General features: G+C 51.1%; 1 non-coding gene across 1 annotated transcript; it reads left to right on the top strand.

Moving 5' to 3' along the window:
* Window positions 1–10,817: 10,817 nt before the first annotated feature.
* TRNAI-GAU lies at window positions 10,818–10,892 on the top strand. Its single transcript has one exon. It is a non-coding gene; the product is annotated as a tRNA-Ile (tRNA).
* Window positions 10,893–13,425: the final 2,533 nt, after the last annotated feature.

Raw genomic sequence — 13,425 nt, 5'->3', positions numbered from 1 at the left:
CGGCGACCAGAGGCGGCGGGGCTGTCGCGCTCCGCGAGGAGAGCTGGTGGCGTCCGCCCGCGCGCGGCCGTTGCCTGAGCTTGGTGCCCAGCCCTGGGCGTGCCGTCCCTGAGCCCGGGGCTTACCGTCGCCACCTTTCCCGCCCTGCCTTTGACCCGCTGTGTGGCCTTGGCGCGTCGCTTGCCCTCTTGTCGCCTGGATCCGAACGGTGCGACGCGAGGGCGGTGTGAATTAGACGCACGCGCGCGGGTGTCCAGGGCGGGCCGTGTTCCTTTTGTCATTGCATCTGAGCGCAGTTGATTGACCCAGAGTGACCGGGGCTCCTGCAGAGAGGTGAGGTTGGCGGGCAGCGTAAGGAGGCCGTGCCACACTCGGGCAAAGTCACCCCCTCCAGAGCTCCGATAGACTCCCAGGAGGGGAATCCCTGCCTCGCGCTCCAGCCTCACGTCCTGGGGGCGGGCTTTGTCCCTTGATGGAGATGAGCCGCCTGATCCAGACACTGGCCTCTGAGGGGTGGCAGGCTGCCCCCAGTCCCGTTCCCGACCCCCACAGCAGACCACAGGCTACTGTCCCCGCCTCGGCCAAGTGTGCGCATCAAGCGACTCAGTGGGGATTCAGGTAGGGTGAGATTCTTTTCAGACTGGGTGGTTTATCCAAAGGGTGCAGGCAGGAAAATGCATCCCACCCTGAGACGGGTCACTAGGGGTCGGAGGGGCCTTGGGGGCCATGTAGTCCAGAGCTCCCCCATCTGAGCCCCAAGCCCTGAGCTTTGGTGGGGGTGGTGAGGAGGGGTCAGGCAGGAAGGAAAGAGCCCCCTGCGTGCTGTTCACCTACTAGTGGCTGCGTGGGCGGCCATGATGGTCAGTGGTGCTGGGAAGAAAACACAGCGTGCGGGGAGGGGAGGGGTGGGGTGGGGCTACATCACACAGAAAACGGAGTCACTCCGAATGGAGTTTGGGAAGAGGCCCAAAGGGGATGAGGACATGAGCCACCCAGGCATCCCTGGGCCTGGATGTTGGGGGAGGCGTCGGGGCTCTCAGCTGTCGGTGGGCGGGTGGGGCTTAGGGGGTTCTGGACCCAGTAAGGCCAGTCCTGCAAGGGCTGGGAAGCCAAGCCAGTTGACACCAGGACTGGTTGGAAAGAGTGGCCCTCAACTGTCTGGAAGAGCAGGAGGCCCAGCAGGGCCAGCCACAGATGGGGGCTGGGGGCAAGTGTCCAGGCCAGTCCCTCAGCCAGGCCTGTGAAGCCACAAAAGACCTGGGTCTCAGTCCCTTAATCCCCTCCTCCAAGAGTCAGGCTGTGCTGACCAGGTTCTCCAAGGACAAGTGACTTTGTGACCTGGGCCAGAACAGGCAGGGGCCAGACCAGCACTTGGAAAGTTGGTGGGCATCTGTGCCAGGGACAGGGCTCTGCCCATGGCAGCCCCTCCTGAGCTGGGTTTTCTGTGGACCTATGACAACCACCTCAACTCACCAAGGTCACCTGTTTGTTTGTCAAAGCCATGTGGCTGATTAAGTTGTATCCACCTGCCCCTCTCACCCCTTATTTGGAAAACTATTAAAGGCTTTCAGTGGTTCAAGAAATAGAGTCTGTGCCCTTTAAAGTAATGCCTCTCATTTGGTTTGATGATCTCACTTAAAACCCCAAAGCATTTCAAAACCCTCCTTTCAGACTATAGGGAGGGACTTGCAGACCAGAGGTGGTCTTTGGGTCTCAGAGTTCACACATGGGAGGGGTCAGATCAGGACCACGTTTTATGTTGAACATGCTGGAACATGTGTTTTGGGCCACTGGGGGGCAGCCAGCCTGCCTGGCCTGGGCCTGAGTGCCAGTCATCATAGTGCCGTTTATCAAAACCTTGCTGTGGATTAACCCTCGGGATGGTATTAGAATTGACCCATTTTACAGGAAGCTGAGTCTCACAGCAAAGGTGCTGGTCCCACAAGTGACACAGTGGTTGTGGCATGGCCACCTCCCTCTCCCCTTCCTGCCTGCCTCTGGCTCCCTCTGAGAATGGCACCTGCTCCCACCCAGGGGAGGCCTGGTGCTGATAAGGCCCTCCTGAGCGGGGAGAGCAGCAATGGCCAGGCACCTGCACACCTAATACCAGGTGGTTGTTTTGGGCAGGTCCCCCGACCTGCTGACATGTGAGTGGCTTCAGTGGCAGGAACCCCAGGACAGAACTAACAAACTCTGCCTTGCCCACTCCAGGACAGAGGTGAACTGATGCAGCTTCGAGGAAGCAGTGGGGCCAGAGGAGTGGATTGCCAGGTCTGCCAGCCCACCCTGGCACACCCCAACATACTCCAGACCACTGCAGTGCCTTGTTCCCCAGTGCTTAGGATGGGGGAGGGTGGTGTGAGAGAAGGCCGTAGGCTGCCAGGCCATGCCCACCATGATGCCCACCCTGGAGTGAGCTGGTCAGACTGAAGGGGCCTCCACAAGCCCACCAGGTGGGACATATATCTAGCCTTGTCCCAGGGCCAGCCAGCATCTTCTGTGAAGCAGGGTAAGCCTGGCCTTGCAGCTCTGTCCCTAGGAGGGCAGGCAGTAAATGTAAATTGCAGAGCTCCCCAGGCAGATGGCAGGGCTTGCATCTCGGCTCTGCCCTGCCCAGCACCTGCCCAGACACACAACATCACTGGGCCAAGCCAGCTGGCCAGCAGCCGCTCTCCGCACACCACTGTCAGCCCTGTCCAAGTCACATGGCCCTATGTCCAGGCCAGGGCGCTGGGTCTCAGGGACCAAGGAGACCCTGTGCAGGGCTTCCATCCAAAGGGACTGCTTTTCATGGCCATTCAGATTGACTTGAGGGCAGCTCAGACCCACTGCAGGCCCATTTTCTGGGTCATCAACTCTTTCCTTAGCCATGTCTAGTCCTCTGTCAAGCACACCACTGAGTCCTTCGCTCTGAGCCCGGTTGTGTTTGGGGCTGAACCTTGTTTCTGGAAAAACAAACAGAAATAAGGGGAGGCCAAGGGCTGTCTCATCTTTCTGGAAGGATTTCTCTGTTGCATTTCCCAGAATCACCAGGTTTTGAGGACACCTGGAGGCTGCAGTGCTTGTGAGGGCTGGTTCACTTTGAGGTTACCCTTGCTCCCAGGGCTTCCTTTGGGGCCCCAGCCCAAGTGGGGCATGATTTACTAGGGTCTCTTCACTGCCAGGGGGCAGCTGAGCCTCTCACCTCCTCTTCTGGAACTGTGAGCATCAGGGCAAGAGCACTTGCCCTGGACACTGCCCCTTCTTGCTTGCTCTTTGATACTTCTCAGAAGATTCTTAGTGGTTGGCAGCAGGAGTAGGAAGGATTTCTAAAACTCTGGGCAAAGAAAGCGTTTATAACTTGTCCGTGAGTTTCCTTTGGCTGTCATAACAAATTGCCATGAACTGAACAACTTAAAACAACAGAAATTTATACTCTTAAAGCCTGAGATCAATGTGGGTGGGGCCCCAGCTCCCTCTGAGGCTCTGGGGGAGGACCCTTCCTGCCTCTTCCAGCTCCTGGTATTCCTTGGCTTGTGGCCACATCGCTCCAGTCTCTGCCTCTGTCTTCACTTGGCTTTCTTCCCTGTGTGTCTGTGTGTCCTTTTCCTGTACGGACACCAGTCTCTGGATTTAAGGCCCACCTGGTTAATCCAGGATGATCTCATCTCTAGATACTTACCTTAATTACATCTGCAAAGACCCTTTTTCCAAATAAGGTCACATTCACAGGTCCCAGGGATTTGATGGGAATATCTTTTGGCCTCCTATAACATGTAACTAAAATTCTGGATATTTTCAACAAAACCCAGGAAATGAGAAAGGTTATAAAAATAGGACTGGGAAACACACAGCACACTCAAATCAGGGCAATTCACAGACAATTTACAAATATAGGCAGATGAAGAGAAACCACAGGGAGTGCTGTGCCTGGGCACCATCACCACCACCAGGACCAGAGCCCTGGAGACGTGATGCCTGCTCCCCAAGGAGCTATGGCTCTTGGTGGGAGGAGGGAGCCAGGGTCCCCTTCCTCCTCTGATCTCCTCTGGGCTCATGTCAGGATAAAAAAGTCCATTGATGTAGTCCCTATGGGTTAGTGCAGGATGAGAAGAGTGGAGAACAGACCCAGAGGAGTAAATGAAAGACAACCACCTAGCACATTGTAGATGTGGACTAATTCCCACTGTTGAGAGAGAGGTACAAGTTTTTTTTTTGTTTTTTTTTTTTTTTTTAAAGATGACCGGTAAGGGGATCTTATCCCTTGACTTGGTGTTGTCAGCACCACGCTCAGCCAGTGAGCGAACCAGCCATCCCTATATGGGATCCGAACCCGGGGCCTTGGCGTTATCATCACCGCACTCTCCCGAGTGAGCCACAGGCTGGCCCAGAGACAGGTACAAGTTTAAGCATGATTTTTAAAAAGTTAAGAGTAGGGCTGGCTGGTTAGCTTACTTGGGAGAGCATGGTGCTGACAACACCAAAGTCAAGGGTTTGGATCCCCATTCCAGCCAGCTGCCAAAAAAAAAAAAAAAAAGTAAGGGTGTGCTGTAAGTCATCGCCAACACAATAAGACAAGAAAGAAAGAAATACATGTTATAAGGACTGGAAAGGAAGAACTAAAACTACCATTATTTATAGTAAATATGATTTCCCACATAGAAATACCAAAAGAATGTACAATCAATGTATTATAATGAATAGGTTATAATGTGCAGCAAGGGTGCAGGAGACAATGTCAATATACAACAATCAATCATGATTCAATACACAGACAAACAGAAAATTGAATTTTTTAGAAAGTGCTGTTTTCAATCATCAAATCCCTATGAGTAAAAATAATAAGGTTGTATAAGACCTATAAGGGGAAAGTTACAAAACATTACTGAAGGCTGTTAAAGAACACCTGAGTAAAATGGTGAGATATACCATGTTCATGGATAGGAATACTCAATGCCACAGAGATGGCAGTTCTCCCCCAAATAACCTATAAATGCAATTTTTTTGGTGAAACTTGCCAAGCTGATGCCAGCATTCATTAGGAAGAACAAAGGGCCAAACATAATTCAGTCCTGAAAAATAACAAAGAGGGTGCTCACCTACAAGATATCAAAAGCTACAGTAAAGAAGTCTGGGGTAGGGCTGGCCCGGTGGCGCACTCAGTAGAGTGCGGTGCTTGGGAGCGTGGCGGCGCTCCCACTGAGGGTTCGGATCCCATATAGAGACCGGGCCGCTCACTGGTTGAGCGCGGTGCGGGCGCGACACCGAGGGTTGCGATCCCATTACCAGTCACGAAAAAAGACAGAAAGGAAAAAAAAAGAAGTCTGGGGCCGAGCCCGTGGTGCACTCAGGAGAGTGCGGCGCTGGGAACGCAGCAGCGCTCCCGCTGCAGGTTCGGATCCTATATAGGGATGACCGGTGTGCTCACAGCGCTCACTGGCTGAGCGCGGTGCGGCCAGTCTCAAAAAGGACAAAAAAAAAAAAAGATGTCTATGTGGTCTTGATGCTGGGAGAGTCCAGAAACAAGTTGTTTATTTGTGGCCACTTGACACACAGAGAGGGTCTTGCTGGCCCTGGGGGAGAAGGGCCTGGTCAATAGATAGTACCACTGAGTTTCCACAAAGAAAGACATAAAATCAAATCCCCACCTCACACCATATGCAGAAGTAAATTCCAAATAAAACAAAGGAAAACTTTAGGAAAATATATAGGATATTATCTTTATCTCATTGGGAGCACGAAGGAATTTTTAAATAAGACACAAAGAAGTGCAAATCATAAAGGGAAAGGTTGCTACATTTGACTGAATTAAATCTAAGTGCTTCTGACACTAGACAAACCCTGGAGGCAATGTGACAGGTGTTTGGTGAGGACGAGAGCTCTGATGCAGGGCTTCCTTGATCTGCATGACTGGGGCACTGTGTCCCTGGCAGACAGCAACTGCCGGCACATCCTGATTTCATGGACATCAAATGAGGGAAAAGGCACCTCTCAGAATCTGTGAAAGAGGGTGGATTATCAGGAACACATCAGGCACACGACAGTCTACATTCCCATCGTGTGTGTGTGTGTGTGTGTGTGTGTGTGTGTTTGCTAAGAAAATGTCTGGAGAGATATGACAAGAGGTTCATATATATTATCTTCAGCATCGGATAGGAGGATATAGGTTATTAGAATTTTTTCCTTCTTTTGCCTATTTGTAATAAAAGCAATTTTAATGAGAAAAACCAATACTTCCATATAATGAAAGACATCGTAAGGACCAGGAGAAAATGCTTGTGATGTATATCAACAATGGCCACTGGTCCAGGGAGAGGCTACAATCCGCTGGACCTGGGCCAGGGGCCTGAGTGAGCAAAGGCTTGCAACTGAGGGTGCACATTGAGAAGGAGGCTCAGCCATGCTGGCAAGTGGGAGAGCCAAACACAACGGGGACGGGGTGGAGACCCTCAGGAGGCAATGTAGGGTGTCCCTCTCTGTGGGAGCCGCCCCTTGGCACTGACTAGCAAAGGTGTGTCCATACCTCACAGCCCAACAACCTGGCTCCTGATTAATTTCCTGCAAAAACTCGGCTTGTGGAAATGTAGGTGCAGGGCTGAGAATATTCTCTATGACCCCACATGTCACAGGAATGGCAGCCAGCCCCCAAGTCAAGAATCCCTGCTGGGGAGGATGGAGAACAGATGGGCATTCATACTGGGGCAGGTTACGAGGGATGGGCCAGGGAGAGGGCACCTCACAAAGGTGCTGGGGAAGACAGCACTGCTGGGAAGGAACAGGCTTTACAGTTATGAAACGGGCAAAGCAGCACTGCATACATGCTTGTGGGCGCGTCCCGGGCATGGGAGAAAGTGGGTGCCATGTGCAGCGGATGCCAGTAGGACACGGAGGGGCCCAGCCTTTTAAACCCATTAAAATGACTTTTAAATCTTATTTTTGAGAAAGGGGGACACAGTGTAGTGTTTCCTCCAAAAGCTAAACATGGAATTACCATATCACCCAGCAATTTCACTCCTCAGCGTATACCCAAAAGAATTGAAAACAAGAATTTGTACAGGAGTATTCATAGCAGCATTATTCATAATAGCTAAAACATGGAAACAACCTAAATGTCCATAAACAGATGAATAGATAAGCAAAATGTGGTATATCCATACACTGGAATATTCAGACTTAAAAAGGAAGGAAATTCAGAACATGTTATAATGTGGATGGACTTCAAAAACATTATGCTAAGGGAAAGAGGACAGTCACAAAATGACAAACATTATATAATTCCACTTATATAAAATACCTAATATAGGGGGCTGGCTGGTTAGCTCAGTTGGTTAGAACATGGTGTTGTAACACCAAGGTTAAGGGTTCGGATCCCTGTACCAGCCATCCACCAACAAAAGTCTAGAATAGGCAAATTTAGGCAAATTCATAGATACGGAAAGTAGAGTCAAGGTTAGCAAGGCTGAGAGGAAGGGGGTGTGTGGGGAGTGGCTGCTAAGGAGCACAGGGTTTCCTGCAGGGGTGATGTAAACGTTCCGGAATTAGAGTGGTGACGGATGCACAAACTACGAATGCACTAAGTGCCACCAAATTGTATGCTCTAAAATGGCTAAAATCATGGATTTTTAATGTCCATTTTATCTCAATTTTTTTAAATGGGCAAAAGATCTGAATAGACATTTTTCTAAAGAAGGACACAAATGGCCATAAACATATAAACAGATGCTCAATATCATGAGTATTTTGAATATATAGAAAAAACACAAAGTGTGTGTTTTCCTGTACTCTCACTCAGCAACAACCAGTACGGAAGACCGACTTCTGACTTCTGTGACCAAATGTGCGGGGGTTCCTCCCCCCCAGCAAGCAAGCAGTTCTCCAGCAGACTCCAGCTGCACGGCTTCTAATTCAATTTAACTCCAACACTATCCCCCTGGAGGTAGAGTCAGGTCCTGCAGGGTGGGGCTCAGTCCCCAAGACTGCCCTCACTTCCGATGCTCACAAGCCCCAGGTTGTTCTATCTGTGCTTCTGACCGACTGGCTCTAAATCAGGGTTCCCATGACCCCTCCTTGGGTTCGATTGGTCTGCTTGAGGGGCTCACAGAACTCAGGGAAACACATACCTACATCTCCCAGTTTATTACAAAGGATACAGGTGAAGAGATGCACGGGGCGAGGTATAAGGGAAGGGGTGTGGAGCTTCCAGGCCCTCCCAGGGCTCACCACCCTCCAGGAACCCCCATGTGTGCAGCTATCCAGAAGCTCCCTGAACCTGTGCTCTCGGGTTTTTATGGAAGCTTCATGACGTAGGCATGATTCAAGCATGGACAGCTGTGTGGACGTGTGCTTGGACAAAAAGGGTCTGACCTAACCCTAACAGCCTGGCAGCCTGGGTGGGGAAGCCCAGCGAGGCCTGTCTGCTCGGGTTCTTCTCGGGCTCTGTGTGCAGCATTCCTTCCACCTGCGCATGCGGCAGGACCCCTTCTGGGATGGGGGTCTGTGACCTACAGTCAGACAAGGTAGGTCAGAGAAATTTCCTGCCTCAGGGAGAAAAAGGATCAGGTGAAAGGAGGGCAGGAGAAAGTCGGAGAGCAGCATGAGCCAGGAAGTCGGGACGAAAACCAGTACATAAATGCGATGTCACCATGAGTCGTCAAGGAAATGCAAATGAAATCCATAATGAAATACCATTTCTCACCTACTAGAATGGCTGTCATCGAGAGAACAGAAAATAAAAAGCATCAGTGAGGATGTGGAGAGATTGAAGCCCTCGCACGCTACTGGTGGGAGAGCTGCAGCCACCGTGGGGTAGTCTGGCAGTTTCTCAAAAAGTTAAACAAGGAGACACAATACGGCCAGCAACTCCACTCTCAGTTTTCTCCCTTAGAAAATTGAAAATGTGGGCCAGCCCGGTGGCGCACTGCTACAGTGCGCTGCTTGGGAGTGCGGTGGCGCTCCCGCCGAGGGTTCGGATCCCACATACAGACCGGTTCCTGCTCACTGGCTGAGCGAGGTGTAGGAGCAACACTGAGGGTTGCAATCCCGTTGCCGGTCCTGGTCCGGTACGGGCACGACACTGAGGGTTGCAATCCGTTGCCGGACACGGAGAAAGACAAAAAGGAAAAAAAAAAAAAGAAAGAAAATTGAAAATGTGCGTCCACCCAAAAACTCGTAAACAAATATTCATAGCATCATTATTCGCAGTAGCCAAAAGGTGGAAACAACCCGAGTGTCCATCGACTGACAAATGGATAAGGAAGGAAGGCGTGGGGTGTTCATACAATGGAATATTCCTCAGCCATAGAGCCATAGAAAGAGATGGAGCACAGACACAGGCTACGACAGAAGCAAATCTCAAGAACGTGAAGTGAAAGAAGCCAGACACAAAAGGCCACATACTATATGGCTCAATTTAAATGAAGTGTCCCGAACAGGCAAATTCGTAGGGGCAGAAAGTGGATTAGTGGTTGCCAGGGGCTGGGGAGGGGGAGGGAGTGATGTTTGATGGGCACAGGGTTCCCTTTTGGGGTGAAGTTTTGAAACTAGATAAAGACGGTGGTTACACAACATTGTGAACGCACTAAATGCCACTGAGAAGGGTTCATTGTGTGTTTGTTTTGTTTTGTTTCGTTTTGGTTTGGGTGGCTGGCCATTACGGGGATCCAAACCCTTTGACCCTGGTGCTATAACACCTGCTGCAACCAACTGAGCCAACCAGCCAGACGTCTAAATGGTTAATTTTATTTTATGTGAATTTCACCACAATAAAAACAAACTGTATCTGGAAGCCATCTCGGCAAAGCATTGACAAACTGATGACGGGTACGTGGGCTTCCATTATGTTATTTTCTACACTTTTCTGCATAATTGATGTGTACTTCACAATGTAAAAATTTACCGGGAGGGGCAGTGGCAAGATACTAGTAGCTGGCACTTACCCGGGGCCCCCGTGTGCCAGGAGCAAGACCTCATCAGGCCCCAGGAGCTCTGTGAGCTGGCCTTCAAAATCACCTGCATTTACAAATGAGGAAATTGAGGCACAGAGGTGCCTGGGGGTCCTGTACTAGCCTGCTTCTCTGCCATCCGCTCTGCTGACGAGACATCTGGAGGGGAGGGTGGAGTGAGAGGAGGGTAGAAGACAAAACAAAACAAAAGCCAGTCAATGCACACACGCGACAACACAGACGAACCTCGAGGATCATGCTGAGTGAAGTAAGCCAGTCACAGCAGGACACACACTGTGCGATTCCATTCACACGAGGTCCCTGGAGAAGTCACATTCACAGAGACAGAGGGTAGAATGGTGGTGGCCAGGGGCCGGAGGAGAGGGCAAGAGAAGACTGTTTCATGGGCACAGAATTTCAGTTGGGAAGATAAAGTTCTGAAGGGGCCGGCCCGTGGCTCACTCGGGAACTGATAACACCAAGGCCCCGGGTTCGGATCCTATATAGGGATGGCCGGTTCGCTCACTGGCTGAGCGTGGTGCTGACAACACCAAGTCAAGGGTTAAGATCCCCTTACCGGTCATCTTTTTTTTTTGTCCTTTTTGAGACCGGCTGCACCGTGCTCAGCCAGTGAGTGCTGTGAGTGCACCAGTCATCCCTATATAGGATCCGAACCCGCGGCGGGAGCGCTGCTGCGCTCCCAGCGCCACACTCTCCCGAGTGCGCCACGGGCTCGGCCCTTACCAGTCATCTTTAAAAAAAAGTTCTGAAAACAGATGGTGGCGATGGCTGCACCACAATGTGAATGTCCTTAATGTCACTGAACTGTACACTCCAAAATGGCTAACACGGTAAGTTTTATGTTAGGTGTATTTTACCACGATAAAAGAAAAGGCTGGCCGGCTGGCTCAGTTGGTTAGAGTGTGGTGTTGATAACACCAAGATCAAGGGTTTCAATTCCCTTACTGGCCAGCTGCCCAGAAAAAAATAAAAACAAAAGAAGAAAAAGAAACAAACAAACAAAAAAAATCAGTCAATGCAGCAAAGTCAGGCGCAGTAGGACAGTGGGACCAGCACCAGTGACCACAGCATGCGGAGGGCTTCACTCCTGGAGCTGAAAGGCAGGAGCTCTGATGGGAGGAAAAACACCTTCCTGTCCCTGCTGTTGGCAAGAGCCACACCCGAACAGGCCGGTAGAGAGCAGAAGGGGGTCCTTCTGGCTGTGTCCCCTTTGCTCTAAGGGGATGGTCCCTACACCATAGGGGCCAAGAATCCCCAGAGGTGTACCCACAACGGCAGTGTTCTGGCAAAGAGGGAGAAACCACAGGGAAGTGGCTGTGGGACGTGGCAGGGGGAGTGCCCACTGGTACCCCCCTGGGGGACTTGGGCACCCCTCACACAACCACATAGGCACTGATTCAGCAAACTTACCTCTAGGAACTGCCCCAAAGGTCCATCTCCAGCAACACAAAAATGCGAGGTTGCTCCATATGGCACCGTTTATAATTGCAAAATATTGGAAACCAGCTAAGTGCACCTACCCGGAATGGGCGAGATAAGCCGTGGTGCATCCATGCAAAGGAGTCCTGCACCCGCCCTCACGGGGAGCAGGAGGAGCAGGGGACCTCGCTGAAGCTGTGCAGAGTGGTGCCCAGGCTACGATGGGGAGCTGAAAAAGCAAAGTGCGAAAGAGTGGTCCGTCTTCTGTGGAAGGAAGATGGTGAAATAAGAAAGCGGACATCTAGGGCCGAGCCCATGGTGCACTCGGGAGGTTGCGGCGCTGGGAGCGAAGCAGCGCTCCCGCCGCGGGTTCAGATCCTATATAGGGATGGCCAGTGCGCTCACAGTGCTCACTGGTTGAGCGCGGTGCGGCCGGTCTCAAAAAGGACAAAAAAAAAAAAAAAAAAAGAAAGCAGACATCTACCTACACAGCACTGCAGAGAGAAGTGCAGGGAGGACGAACCAGAAAATGACCACCTACAAGGCGTCAAGAGGAGACAGAGTGAAAAGGACACACGGGGTATAAACTTCCCGGAGCAAATGTCTCTGTGTACTGGAAAACTCACCCAGTTCAGTGGATTTTGACGAACATATGCAGTTGTGTTACCACCACCACAATCAAGCTATAGAACAATTAATTCCATTGCCCCTAAAACTTCTCTCTTGACCCTACGCCATAATCCTCACCCACTCCCCTCCACCCCTGGAAACCACTGATCTGATTTCTAGAGTTTTATATAAATATAATCCTACAGGACTTCCAGTCAAGATGGCAGAATAGACGGTCCCCAGCATCACTCTCTATCACAAATCAACCAATTTACAACTATAAAAAAGCAACGACAGCCAAGCGGGGGCTGCTAGAGCTCAGGGGAAGAGGAGGAGAGACCTACAGAGTGTATGAAGGTGGCAGAAGCCACAATGAGAGAAAGAAGAAACCCTCCAACCATTTCAAGCCCCAGAGCCATTTCCAGGCTGGAGCTGCTGAGCACATGGAGCAGGAGCCAGCAAAATGCTGCAGCTGTGCCCTTCAGATAAAGTTACTTGGAGGTGGCAGAAGAGAAGAGGGCCTTGGTGGTCCCCAAGCCAGCAATACCACTAAAAGGGTTCCTGTGGACCCACACAGGACCAAGGAGCCACAACAACTGAAAAAAAGGAGCCATTCAGAGGCTGGTTAGTCATCACAAGGGACCAGAGCACAGCCCGTCCCATGGGAAGTGTTTGGAGCACAGGTGGTGGGGGAGACAGGCCCACCAGGGGAACACTGGGGCACAGCAAGTACAGCTGATCTGCCCCCCAATCAGCGTAGGACCACTCAGAGGAGACTGGTCAGGAATATAGAATTTCATAGGGTGCAGTTTGATGAAAAGACTCAGGCAAAATAACCCAGGTACACTGGATTTCACTAGAACCGGAAGTACCTATAAAGTCAACCATTAAAATCTGAGCTGCACAAAAAGCCTTCCCTAGGGAATCAGCAGCAAAGCAGCAATTTAGCTCAACCACAGAGCTCAAGTACTGGTCCCCACAGGAAGTTTCCCCATTATAGAAGTCAGCAAAGGACAGCAAATTGGTTCCAGTGCAGAGTTTGAGTGGTGGGAACAGCAAATAATCCAACACAGAGCTCAAAGAGAAAACAAAATACCCACAACCAGAGACAAAGTTTGATATTAACTAGTAAAGATCTCATTTCACCAAAGAACTCCTATAACACCTAGAAAGAATGGAAGTCCCCTGGGCTACCAAACCAGAAAGGGAGGGGGGCCAGGGACCTCAGCCATGCCCCCCAACACCCACAAACCAGTCTCGAGGTTGGGAGCCTTGTCCACACACCCCTGACAAGCACAAACACCCCAGTGATGACCACTGTGCTGCTGCAGGAAGTGCCCTGGGCTCTCCAGAGCCAGGGTGGAGGGGGCCCAAGGGCCTCAGGCAAATCCCCTCACACCCACAGCCAGCTCAGCGATGACCACCGAGCCACAGCAAGAAGGGCCCCAGGTTCCCG

The sequence above is a fragment of the Galeopterus variegatus genome, unplaced genomic scaffold, assembly GCF_000696425.1.
Source record: "Galeopterus variegatus unplaced genomic scaffold, G_variegatus-3.0.2 Scaffold26, whole genome shotgun sequence".
Classification (NCBI taxonomy): Eukaryota; Metazoa; Chordata; class Mammalia; order Dermoptera; family Cynocephalidae; genus Galeopterus; species Galeopterus variegatus.
The sequence above is the reverse complement of the archived record's forward strand: the minus strand, read 5'-3'. Positions and strand labels throughout refer to the sequence as shown.